Below are 12,633 nucleotides of genomic sequence, written 5' to 3' on the forward strand. Positions count from 1 at the left end.
ACTTTTAATTTAATTTTTTTTTTTTTAACTTTTTTTTTTCTTTTTTGCTGGCGGAGTCGCGGGCCACATAGAATGACGTGGCGGGCCCCTGCTTTAAGGTTTGACTGGTGCTGAGAATTGACACCATCAGATTGTCTTGATGTACCAAACTACTAATAATGCATCAAAGTAGTCAGTGAAAACATCCATCAATTTGCATTTTCTTTTGCGATTTTCTGGAAATGTTGGTAAATGTGTGCTGCATTCAGATGGAAACTTGGATGGGGAGACAGATGTGGTCATTATTTTGGAGTTAGCGGTAAATGTGGCAAATAAAATAAACCCCTCTGACTTCAACCGTTGCCCCGCTCATGGTAACAATCTAAGAATAGCAAAGCTGCCTCTCCATTATCCGTCCAACTATACTTTTCTGATGCGTAACGATTATTGCAGCCTCACAGCTCAGTGGAATGCCTATAGACTTTTAAGTCGTTTCCATTTAGATTGCTGAAAGGATCAGCCGGGCTGATTGATCTACTGGTTAAGAGGTTCCATCACCTCCGTCTTCAGCCCATTCACTCAGTGCAGGGACAGGGCGTCTGTTGTGATTAGCCGCACTACCGCTGACAGGCATCAATAAACCACTTAAAGACACGCGCTGGTTGAACTTTTACCTCCCGTCTTCTGCCGCTTGACAGTGCTTGAGTACAGCTTGACCTGAACATAAACCACATCTCATATTCATAGACGTAACTGCACCCTGAGTCACTTCCCTGAGGGAATTATCGTTCATGCTCATAACTATTCTGTAGCGAGTGCATTCACTCCCCATATGGGCTGTTTCTTGAGAGTTGCACTTCTTTACAGTCTATTGCTTTCCTGATGGCGGGGTAAGGTCAACGGTCTTGGTGATTGGACTGTTTTTTTTTCACTTTTTTTTTATCTTCAAATCGTCAAATGAGCCTTTAAGGGGCCGAGCTGGCAGGCATGAAGTGGACTTTTCAAGAGAAAAATGGAACAAAAAATGTACTAAATATAACCAGCTGTCATAGACTGAATCAAACTGGAAACACTAAGCAGAACCAACAAAAGCAAAGTGTCGGGAGCAAACAATGCTCAGCTCAGAGGACACTGTTCAGGGAAGAACTGGTCAATGGTTCATCAGTTTTGCCATAAAGTGACAAGCAAGATCTTTGCGCCTGACTGGAGAGCCAAAAACAAACAATAGAGCTCACAAAGGAGTTTTAATGTCTTTGTAACTAATGATATTGTGAGTATTTAAGGGGAGTTGAGATTAAAGTGAAGATCCAGTTTGAAGATGGATGTGGTCTGCGCCAGGGGGGCAAAGGGGGCTGGACTAAGTCCAGGAGTGTCTTTGCAAAAATGCTCAAATAATCTATGAATCAAATACACTTATATTTCTTGGGAAACAGCATTACTACACAATTCACAATGATCAAGGTCAAAATAATATAAATATTAAATAATAATAATAATCTGTGAATAATATTAATCTCTTTATAAGTGATCGTAATCTGTTTGTTGATGTATGTGGGATGTGCATGAGGTCAGAAGGTTGAAATTGGAAAGGAGTGTAAGGAGGTGTAAGGATTTGACTCCAAAGTGCTAAACTGACAGGAAGGTTATGGTCTTTGGTAGTTCAATATAACACAAGGTGCTGATAAGAATACAGAAGGTGCTTTGAGCCATTAAGACCAAGCCGTCACAACAAGGCCAACCAAGTAATAATAAATCTAAAGCACCAGGGGCCTCATGACAGACAAATATCTTAACTGTTTGTCCAATGTTAACTTACAGATAAGATCCAAGGATAGGAGAAATCCTATCGCCCAATAATAAGAGCAATTCCTGAGCTCATGGCTGTTCCATCATGTCTTGTTGTCACCAGCTGGCTAGCTAGCTAGATTGCTATCATGGACAAAAAAAAAAATGAGCCAGGCGTTCAATTTGAGCTACGAGGAGTTGGAGGCATTAATCATGTCGATGGTGGAATGAAACTTTTTAAAAATAAATGAACTGCCTTGGCAGTCGATGTATATACCCAATAATACGTGGTCCGGGGAATTTAAGGTGTCGTCACACAGTTTGAGTAGCCTTTCTATCATCACATTTCGGTGTTTGTGTTCCCATTTTCATTGTCATTGCCGTACAGACTAACAGCAGTGTTGCTGCAACTTTTGGCAGTTATTTTAATTAAAGTTATCCTAAATTGCTATCCTAAGATGTGATTTTTTTCCTCAACAGCATTGTCTGTAGCACCAAAATGTCCTGCCTAAATTTCATCCCAGACTGAGATCAGATAGGATTTCAGACTCGGATTGCTTACCTTACATTATTGGCTGTTGAGCGATTCACTGTAGCGTACTTGCAACTGTTTATTAGCATTTACATTGGTAGTTTGACACGAGATGGCAAGGCGTTTCCCAGCAGCATGGCTATTTATTTGTGATCTCCAACTAAATCCTTGTTTTGATGGCTTTATTATGCTTTGTGTTGTTGCAGACACATTCTTTGCTTGAGCTGTAACCCAATAGTTTGAAAAAACAATGCAGACAGAATAATACGTCAAATATGTTTTCTGTCAGTTCACGCCATAATTTCCACCTGGCTCATCGAGTTTACCGCCTTCTCTGTGAGACGTATGAGATACGCGTCTCCCAATGTGGAAATATGAGCGATGCATGAGGGCACGGCTGTTGGCTTTTGTTTGATTGAATGCGCCGTGCTTTAAATTGCCTGGATAAACAGATGTCGGCTCTTACACATTCATTCATATTATTTATGCTGGTATTTCCGAGAACTGTGGATCCTTCTTGCATGGAAATGTTGTTGTTTTTTACGACGGGGCTGCTAATATTTTATAAATTCAAAGCAGTGACAACAAAAATAAATCTGCTTTCATGCACGGTGTCATGTGCATTTCTAAATTCCACAGATATCTGACTTGACTGTATCAACTGTGATGAAAAATCTCTTTCAAATAAGAGAGAAAGAAAACGATCAATTTTCTGAATATTTCAGGAGGAACTTGACTGATGAGAGGCTGCGTTTCATCATGCCCTTATGAAAGACATCGGTTCGTGAGCGTGCGTATGAAATCTCTCTCCTCGGGTGGCTGATGTGTTTCTGCAGCCAGATGTGCCGATCCTGCCAGCAAGCCTGTGTGTCTGGAAGAGTTGGATGAAAAGCAAAAGGACCCTGAGTGATATTTAATACTCCTGCAACATCGCTGAGCTCAGGTGCCATGGTAACCAGCCAGAACCCACCCTCCTCCCTCTCACACTGTCCCATTTTTTTTTTTTAATCACCTTCTCCTCTATTGCTGTGCTTTAAATCAGACTGCGTTCTAAACCCGGTAGAAACAAACATGGCGTCATCAAACTGAACATTTGACCCGACGTATGTCGGCTAGGGAGCTGTTGACATGCCGTATTGCTGACAAAGTTCATATCGCGGTCGCATTATGAAAGCAATTTCTGAGGGAGCTGCTCCCTCTCTCCCCCTCCTCCCCCCTCCACCCTTCTCACTCTTTCTTCCCTTTTTCTCTTTGATGATAAGAAAAGTGACATGTGCTTGAAGAAACTTATAATGCGACGCTGTCACAGTGGGATTGAGAAAGGAACAATCTCAGATGTGCCGGGGAACAAAATCGGGGAGCAACCCGTTTGGATCAGATATGAATTCTATTTAAAAACCTTTTTGGAGGGGATTTTCTTTCCCGTAAGCATTATGTTTTCTTAATGCAGCCTGGTGCTCTGTCTTTTCGCAGTTGCTCCTTGGCTGATTGCCCAACAGATTGGCTCCGGCCTCAGGATACGCGCCAAAATATGGCATCCCACTGGCCCTCACTGCGTGATCGTTCTAAATAAAGCACAATTACAGTCACAAGTTAACCACAGGAAAGTCAAAGTAAGTCCTACTAAACTTAAGCCTCAACCACTCCATTGTTTTTTTTTCTTGTTCCGTTTTATTCTTCAAATGAAGAGTACCAGTACACTTGATTATAAGTTTAAAAGAAAAGCAAATACAACCTCATTTGAAACCGCAGGAATTCTTGATCTAATGTGAGTGTACGGATAATGGAGACACGGCAGCAAAGCAACCAAGGCACTAAAGTCTTTTAATGTCTTTAAGCCCAGCCGTAGTGCTGTGACGCCTTTCAAGCATTCCCTTATTATGCCACACGTAAGCCTACGACGGCGGCAGATTTAGCGCTCCAATTTTCTTTATTCTTCCAATTATTTCTTAATGGCTATACACGATGTAATACTAAAAGTCTGAGGATAAAACTACAAGTCCCAGGCAAGAAGACATGGAAATCAAGAAACAGCTTTGTTCTTGTGTAACAGTGTGGAGATAGTTCATCTTAGAATCATAAGTATAGATTTATGCTCACTTATGTTCACTTTACAAGAGAAAGGGGTTTCAGGGTTAGGCCAATCCGATGTGTCGGTGATTGTAACACTATCTCAGATACCAAATTTGGCTGCGGTTGCCTTACAGAACTTGGCCAGATCCGTAAGAGCAGGGCAGAGCGGCTAACGCTGGCCTGCCCGCTGATATAATAGCACCGAGGACAGTGGGACTGGTTGACAGAGGCTGGGAAGCAGGGATGACCTATTTTTGTAGGCCAACCAGAAAGTTATCATCGCACTGGTTCCCTCAACAAAAATCCAACAGCATTTTTCCATTTCGGATTATATCAGAAAATAAGCTTTGTGGCAATGACAAGTTTATGATACTGACACGTAAGTTAAAAACAAATGTTCGGCTGTAAACAAACTGCTACACCACAGTCACTTGGCTTCACGTCAGCGCCACGAAGCTAAAGGTGGACTAGCGTTCGGCATGATGACGTTTAGGAGTCTCTTTTAGCCACTTGTTAGCAACCGCCTTCTTTAAGACACGTAAAAGCTTCATAAGTGAGGAATGTGGGATTTACTGGCGTGTTTTTATTTTGTAAGACGAAATGTTAAAATCTCCTAAGCTTGTGTTAACCACGGACCTTCTTTAAGGTATCTCTAAACAAAACATTACTTTAAGAGGAGGGAGCCGGAAGTGTAAACCTTTTCACTAATTTCCGTGTTCTCGGACTTCCTGCAGCACTCGATTGATTGTTGTAACTCACTGTTCAACCACCGCACTGCCTAGAAGTGTAGAGTTGTGCCTGTGTGTGGAAACTGCAGTCTCTGTTTGTTTTAATGCGTGTTTGTGGGCTGCAGCAGCTGTCGAGTTGATGTTGACTTTACTTTTTTTGTGCGTTGGCTGCCTCGGTGAAACTTAATTTGGCTGTTCAAGAGGCAGGTTATTGAAATGCATGGAGCATGAGTAGTTTCTTTTTATTTATTGTTGGTCAAGTTTGTGTAAATGTGAGTTTAGTTTTCTCTTTTCTGGTACAATCTAGTGAGGCTGCAGTGAGGAAGGTGGTTGTGTTTTTACAGTTGAGAATCGGTTGAATGCACAGGCTGCATGAGAGCTCGGTGGGGCGATTCCCAACTGTGGCCTGGTGGTGTTCCACTGGTGTGTAAACGTTCACGTTAATGCACTTTATTTTGTAGCGTTTAAAAAACATAGTACTGTTTTACTGTTATCTTGTACCTACGAACATGTATATACAAGTCATTTTACTCTTATTTGAGTAAATATTGTAGTACTTCCTGGTCTATCCCTGTCGTTTACTGTAAAATCACTAAAACGACTGTAGTGAAGGATGACAGCCAGGGATCAGATAAGGGGGGGGGGGGGGGGGGGGGGGGGGGGGGGGGGGTGGGTACCTCTCTGTCACCACATGCCCTTTAGGATGGTCCCAGCCTTTTTTACGGTTCACGTGGCTTTTCTCTCACCAGACTGAGCGGCGCAGGGCATTTCCCTCTCAATCCACAATCCCACTTGAGGGGAAACACTTTATGTAAGGGGACAGATGGGCTGTTATGCTCTTGAAGACATATCCCCTGTGAGCCAAGACATCAAGTCCAACCTTAAGTAGGCTACCCACCCCCCCCCACGCTCTCCCTCTCTCTTACTCTGTCTGTCCTTAACTGTCTCTCTCTGTCTCATGTCCACACCCTCTCCGTAACGCTGTCACTCAACTGGCTCTTTTGGGGAGCCTGCAGGGGGCCGGGTGCACTGAGCCCTGCATGGCACTGTAAAAAAAAAAAGAGAGACTACCCTGGCATCCTCCATCCTTGTCCTCCTCCTCCTTTTCCGACAGCACACTGGCCGAAGGCTGACTGCCCGCTTCGTCCAGTGACCCGCGCCAATTTTTATGTCTGAAGGTCATGCTGTCATTCCATTACTACTTCATTCAGTGTTTCCTTGAATCAGGGTCACTCTGGCCAAGCTGTCATGGTCCTGTCATGTTGCCAGAGAGGTCCGGTCATGACCCGGCCATCACGTAGTTTCTTTTCAGGCTTTAGTCAGATCATGCAGGCTTGACAGCAGTATAAAAAAAAGAGACATAAAGTAAGGCAGACTGGTGCTGAATGTTGACTGGAGTAAAGAAGAACCAGAATATATATATATATATATATATATATATATATATATATATATATTTTTTTTTTTCATTATTATCTTAGATCCTTTCCTTGGTGTGACACTTATTGCGCCCAAACCCAACAGATCCTGGGGGCTCAGATCCCAGCTTGAGGCGTATTATGTGGTGGAAGGATGTTGAAAACACCTCCTGTGAACAGACAGCCTCTCTGCTGCTTACAGCAGATGCAAAGGCATCAAGCTGAAAACACTGCTGGCTATAGCCTATTAAACTTACCGTACATTGTGTACTCCTGCTATTATGTTGCACTATGTGCCATCGCAGATGTTCTCCTTTTCAAGTACTGAGAAGGGTGATGTTTTTGTTAAAAAAAAAACGAAACACAAACAAAAGTCCAGTTTCAGTGGTCTTTATAGTGACTGTTCTTTGTTATTAACATGTCCTCGTACTGCATCCATCAAACAGTGTGTCCTGGGCTCTCACAGCTATATCCTTGGATGTTCTCTAGGTCTGGGTGGTACTCTGACACGGGGTATTTTGTTGTGGAAGACTGTGCATGCTGACATGCTGATATATCCTTCAAAATGCTAAATGCTAAATCCCTTCTCTCTCTGAAATGGCGTTTTCAGTTCCCCCCCCCCCAAAAAAAATAAAAATGATTCAGGGAGTTAGTGACAATGTGGACTCAATAGTAGCTTTGACAGCTTGTAGCAATGTAGCAGCAGGGGGGCAGGGCTTAAAAGAAGGGTGAGTTGAGTTACCTGCTGGATACGACCATTGATTTCAGCTCAAACAAGAGCAACATTGTGGTATGAATACAAATAAAAAATAAAAAAAGGTCTATATGTGATATGAACCATCTAGACTGCCCTTCCTCCAGCATCCATTTTCATGGTAGCTGCCATAGCACACTGGCAAAGGTGTTTTTATGCTTGACTTCTTTGAGTCATGCATGATAAAGTGGGACACAACCCTCAAGACACTACAGTGGTGCATCAGCTCTCATGCCAAAGTTAGCTCCAAAGGACAAAGAGCAAGAACATCACGGCCTTCTTTTGGTATCTAGATCCTGCTAGAGGGAAATGCTTCAAATCACAATTGCTCAAAATTTGATATTCCTGCATATGAACGTGTGTTGGTGGAAAAAGCGTAAGCCTGATAACACTGGGGAATGCTGCAAAAACAGCAGCAAGTATCCCACCAGCCTGTTTTTATTTTTTTATTTTATTTTCTGTAAACATATCAGCAGAACATACTGTATTTGCCATGCAACCATGAGCAAATTACAATTTCTCGCTCTCATCCTCTCCAGTCCCTCCACCCACCCTCTCTGTCCTCCTACCATACGCATCCCAAAAATGATCAGTGAATCTCCTGCTGGAGCCCGTTACACCCACATGTACTCACACACATTCTCTCTCTCTTTCTCTCTTGCTTTGTCGCTTACACACACAACAAAAAGACACACACAATGCCACTCGGTAAGTAGATGCATTTTTTCACATTTACCCAGTCAGACAAGATAAACCCAATCAGATACCAGGACTCATTTATGTCATTGCACGGCTGTCGTTCATTCTCCCGCAGTCTGACAACAACTTCAGCAGAGCAAGACTTCAACAGTAAGCATCTACCCTTAATATGATTCCGGCAAAAGTTTCTTTTTAATCTCATTTCAACATCCCTCAGAGTGTTTTCCGATCAGTGCTGCAATTCTCTGCTCTGTGTTTTCTGCCAGTCATCCAATGCACACACAGGAGGGAATGGATAGAAGCAATCCCTCAAAAGCAAATTGCCTTTCAAACCCAGTGTTTGTTTTCATTGAAACTGCTCTCATTGTTGGCACAGCATGTAACTTCAAGGTAGGCTTGACGCTGTTGAGTTTCCCCCATCTTGTTCTATTAATGTCGTCGCTTTAAAGCATCACAGACCGACCAGACTGGGAAGCACAAACGTTCTTTACGTAGTAACAGGTACCACCTGCTGCCGTTTGTGATACGCAAGGTGTAAAGTTGCTGTTTTCCATTTTAAAGGCACCAAGGGTCCTACATGAACACAACATGAATGGCAGAAGGTAGAATACTTCTGTGTTTTGTGTTGTTTTTTTTAATCCATCTTGTCTGGCTTCAGTTATGCATGTGTGTCTAGGCCGATAAGCGTCCTGTGAGGAGCTACTGGCAGCCATGCAGGAAACGGTGTGCCCTTTACGTAGCGAGGGGTGGTGGTGAATTGGCTGCAGTACTTCAGACTCAGACGATTGGAATTTGTGTCCCGTTACGGACATGCTGCATACATTTCGGGAAACGCATTCGCTTTCTTACCTAGAGTTAAATTAGAATATCGATACCACTCATGTTTGTACAGCAAATATGAAGCTATCGCCAATCAGCTAGCAAACTTAGCTTAGCACAAAGACCGGGGAAAAGGGGGGGAGGCTAGCCTGGCTCTGTCCAAAGGTAATACAATCGAACAACCAGCACCGCTAAAGCGCACTAATACAAATGTCACATCTTGTTTGTTTAAAGGTCCAGTGTGTAGGATTTGGCGGAATCTAGCGGCGTGAAAACATGAACGGTCCTAGCCTGAGCTTGGTCCGTCCGTTCTGGACTAGTGTGGAAACATGGCGGCCGGTTTTGTGTCGGGGACCCGCTCTGTATGTGGATATATACAGCTCATTTTTCTTAGATTCTTATTTTTAGGAGATTATACACGCAAAAAAAACATACTTATTAATATCATAGATCTCCCTAAATGCTATACACGGTTCCTTAAACAATGTGTCAAAAATGACACAGTTGTTATTCTAACCGAGTCGCCCAAACTCAACCATAGATCTGATCAAACTGCACCCACACAGTCATGAAGAAGCAAATTTGTCTTTTAAACTTTTGTGATTTCTAGTTCTTATTTATCAATATAGAATAATCTCTTCTATTCTACTACTGAAATGTAACTTTGTGACAGTTGATTATTTTCATGTCCTTCGAGACGATGTCCATGCATTATAAACTGGCTGTCACATTCTAAAAAATCGACAGCCAAGCCACCATTTCTCCGCAGGCTGTTGTTACTCGGGCATTCTCATTAAACATTTGAGAGCAGCTGCTGTTTACTTTGCTGTCGCATACTGTGTGACCTGTTTCGGCTGTACAGAGGACTCTGCCATTGTCTGCATATGACTGTGATTACCAGGCATATGCTCTTTTTTTTTTTTTTCTTTTTCAAGAAACCTGCTGAACTGTGTCGGTTTGGCGCTGCAATGTTTGCAGGGCCGCAGACGGAGAGCGCGTGGGTGGCTGTATTTGGGTTGACAGAACTCAGTGTGTGGGTGACGGGGGAGCGAGTGATTATTCTTGAGTATGCATTTCTTATTGAAGACCTGTAAATATGGTGGCTGTGATAAATTTGTTTCATTACATGTTGATTTGATAACGCTCCGCTGTCCACACCGAATTTGGATTTCCATTATCATTGTCATGAGTCTGAATTTCAGTGCTTTATCTTCTAAAAGCTGTCCCAGAGGCGTGAAATTCAAACGGCGAACAGTATTTTCAGGAGGTGTTTGGCATGAAAATGGTCAGTTTTACTGGTGTTCAGTGTCTGTTTGAGCTTTCAGCAGCTTTAGTCCAAAACGTACTGGTGCCAGCCTTTTAAACCTATTTCCTTCAACCCATCGGGTTCGAAATGAAGCCGGAAATGCAGTCAGAGAAGGGGAGACAACAGAGCCAAAGGTAAAATATCAGCTGGAACAGAGAGGTCATGCCTGTTAACTCCGAGTTTAACTGACAGATGCTTTGTTATGGTCGAGGTGTAAGCTGTTTGATTTTTTTTATACAGAAATAGACACTCACACGCCTTTATCCCCTGCTTCATGCCTCACCTCCATGTTTGAAATTCCACTCAGACCTCTGTTCGTCTTGTGTCTTGTTGGGGCTTTGGACAGCAACTGCTTTGCCGCCAAGTCTCATTTTCTTTTTAGTGGATTGGTTCTCAGTAGTCTCATGTGTGCACCAATGTGAGTGTTGTTTCTTTTTTTTTGCAGCGTTCGATAAAGACAGCAGGAGAGGGAGGAATTGTCAGTATTCTGTTGTGCTTGTGCTAGAAAAAGAGACATTTATGCCAGTTATGGAATACGAGCACACGCCTCTATCTGGGTGACACATGCAGCATTTGTAAACAACAACCGCTACTCTGGTGATTGAGAGCCCCTGTCTAATTCAATTTGTACGATAACGATGGGGTTCTCTTAAAGTGCAGGTACCTGCACAGCACACATAACAAGGCTTGAAAAAGGATCTCCATCATTCTAAGTGAGATGCTCGGTAAGGGTTATAAACGATCACTGCTGCTGTGTCTTAACATGCTGCATTACCACTGTGTGCGCTCCATGGACAAAGTTGGAGGTAGTGAAGGCAAAATGTTTTTTTTATGAACTTGCTTTTGCTAACATACTATTAAAAAAAAAAACATGTACGCAAATTACGTAGCATTATGTACAAAACCTTTGCTATGGCATGTGGTCAACATGTTGATATTAACAATTGTTCCAATGACCACGTGTAAACCAGAAAAGAATGATTACAAGTTCTGCAGTTCCAGCATTTTAGTGTCTTTCAGCGAGTTGCTTCATTGTTATGGTATACTGTCACTACTCTTATCAAGCTAGCCAGGAGACTGAATGCTACCAAACATCAGACTGTTAGTGACTAGATGGTGAACATTGTTGAGCATTTAACAGCTAAAGAGTGACATATTTCCCTCTGCGAGTTGGAGGAGACCAAAACCGAGGTAAAAAAGAGAGTTTAAAGAGGCAACTATCACCTGCTTTTAATGTTGTCAGCCAATTGAAGTAGTTTTGTTGCCTAAACCTAACATTGTTTTGTTTCAATTAAACTTTCGCTTTCACTTTCACAACTTGGTAGGTGCAGTTTGGACTTCGTCTGGAGCATTAGGATGGTAGTGATAACCGTTTGAGGGCCATTCAATTGGCTAATAACATTCAAAATGGGTGCAAATGGGTTCGCCATATCAACGGTACTGTATAAGGACATAGCATCCCAGTGTTGCATTTACAGCTTGATGCACTGTCCCAAAGTAAAAAAAAAGAAGAAAAAAAATCAATTGATACTGCTTTAACATTTGAGTAACGGAGAACATTTACTCTGTAACAAATAGTGCAGGTTTAAACAGTGAACATAAAGCCTCATGACAATACCTGGGTATAGATCTAAAAAAGACAATTAAAGATTCTGTTTTGTATACGTGCACCTTTTTTTATTGTTTTCACAATCTACAAGCATCGGATGAAGGTGTTCTTGGTCAAAAAGATATTTTTGCAAATGTATGCTTCACTTCGCTCTATATGGTTAACGTTCACATTTGCATCCAGCAACACGTCCTACCGGCACTTGACTGTAATTTGGCAATGATACGGAGCCTTTACAATGAAAAACCAGCAGTCTGAAGTTTGTTGCTTACCAAAGGATATCTGTACGTGAATAAACACGCATTTACAGTCCATGCGATGTAGTATTACTGCAGTGCTCTGAGTGCAGGGACGGTAATGGTTCCCTCTCTGTTTCCCCATATTCACTGTTAGCTATCAGGTATAACAGGCAAAATGCTATTATGTCAAATTGATATTGTACTTTTAACACTGGGATTTGATCAAAAAACGGAGCCAAATCTGTTGTTTTTCATATCGTGACTCATGCAGGACATGCCTTGACCCCATTAATCGTGTTTATTAGCAGGTTTTTCTGCTATAATGGATGTTCATCAATCGAGCGGTAATCGGTCATAGTCTTTAGTTTGACGTGCTCATGATACTAAGAGTACTTTCAGACTAAAACAAAAGCAAAAGCAAGTTCTGCTGTTCTGTATGAGCCGAAGAGGCTTCTGCAAGAAGTAACAGTATAACAGGAGTTGATGATCAGCTCCCATGCCTAACCCTTTCAACAAAATCCTTCTTTTATCCAAGTTCTCGGTACGTCTTCGTCTTAAACATCTTTCCATTGATGTCTACAGCTTTCTGTTTGTCTAAGTAATTCATATTTAATTGATCCTGACAACCCAAGACATTCATTAATCATGATTCAGAAAAGAAGAACAGATAACACACCTTCTGTGTACAAACG

Source organism: Pholis gunnellus (assembly GCF_910591455.1).
Source record: "Pholis gunnellus genome assembly, chromosome: 11".
In the NCBI taxonomy this organism is placed as follows: domain Eukaryota; kingdom Metazoa; phylum Chordata; class Actinopteri; order Perciformes; family Pholidae; genus Pholis; species Pholis gunnellus.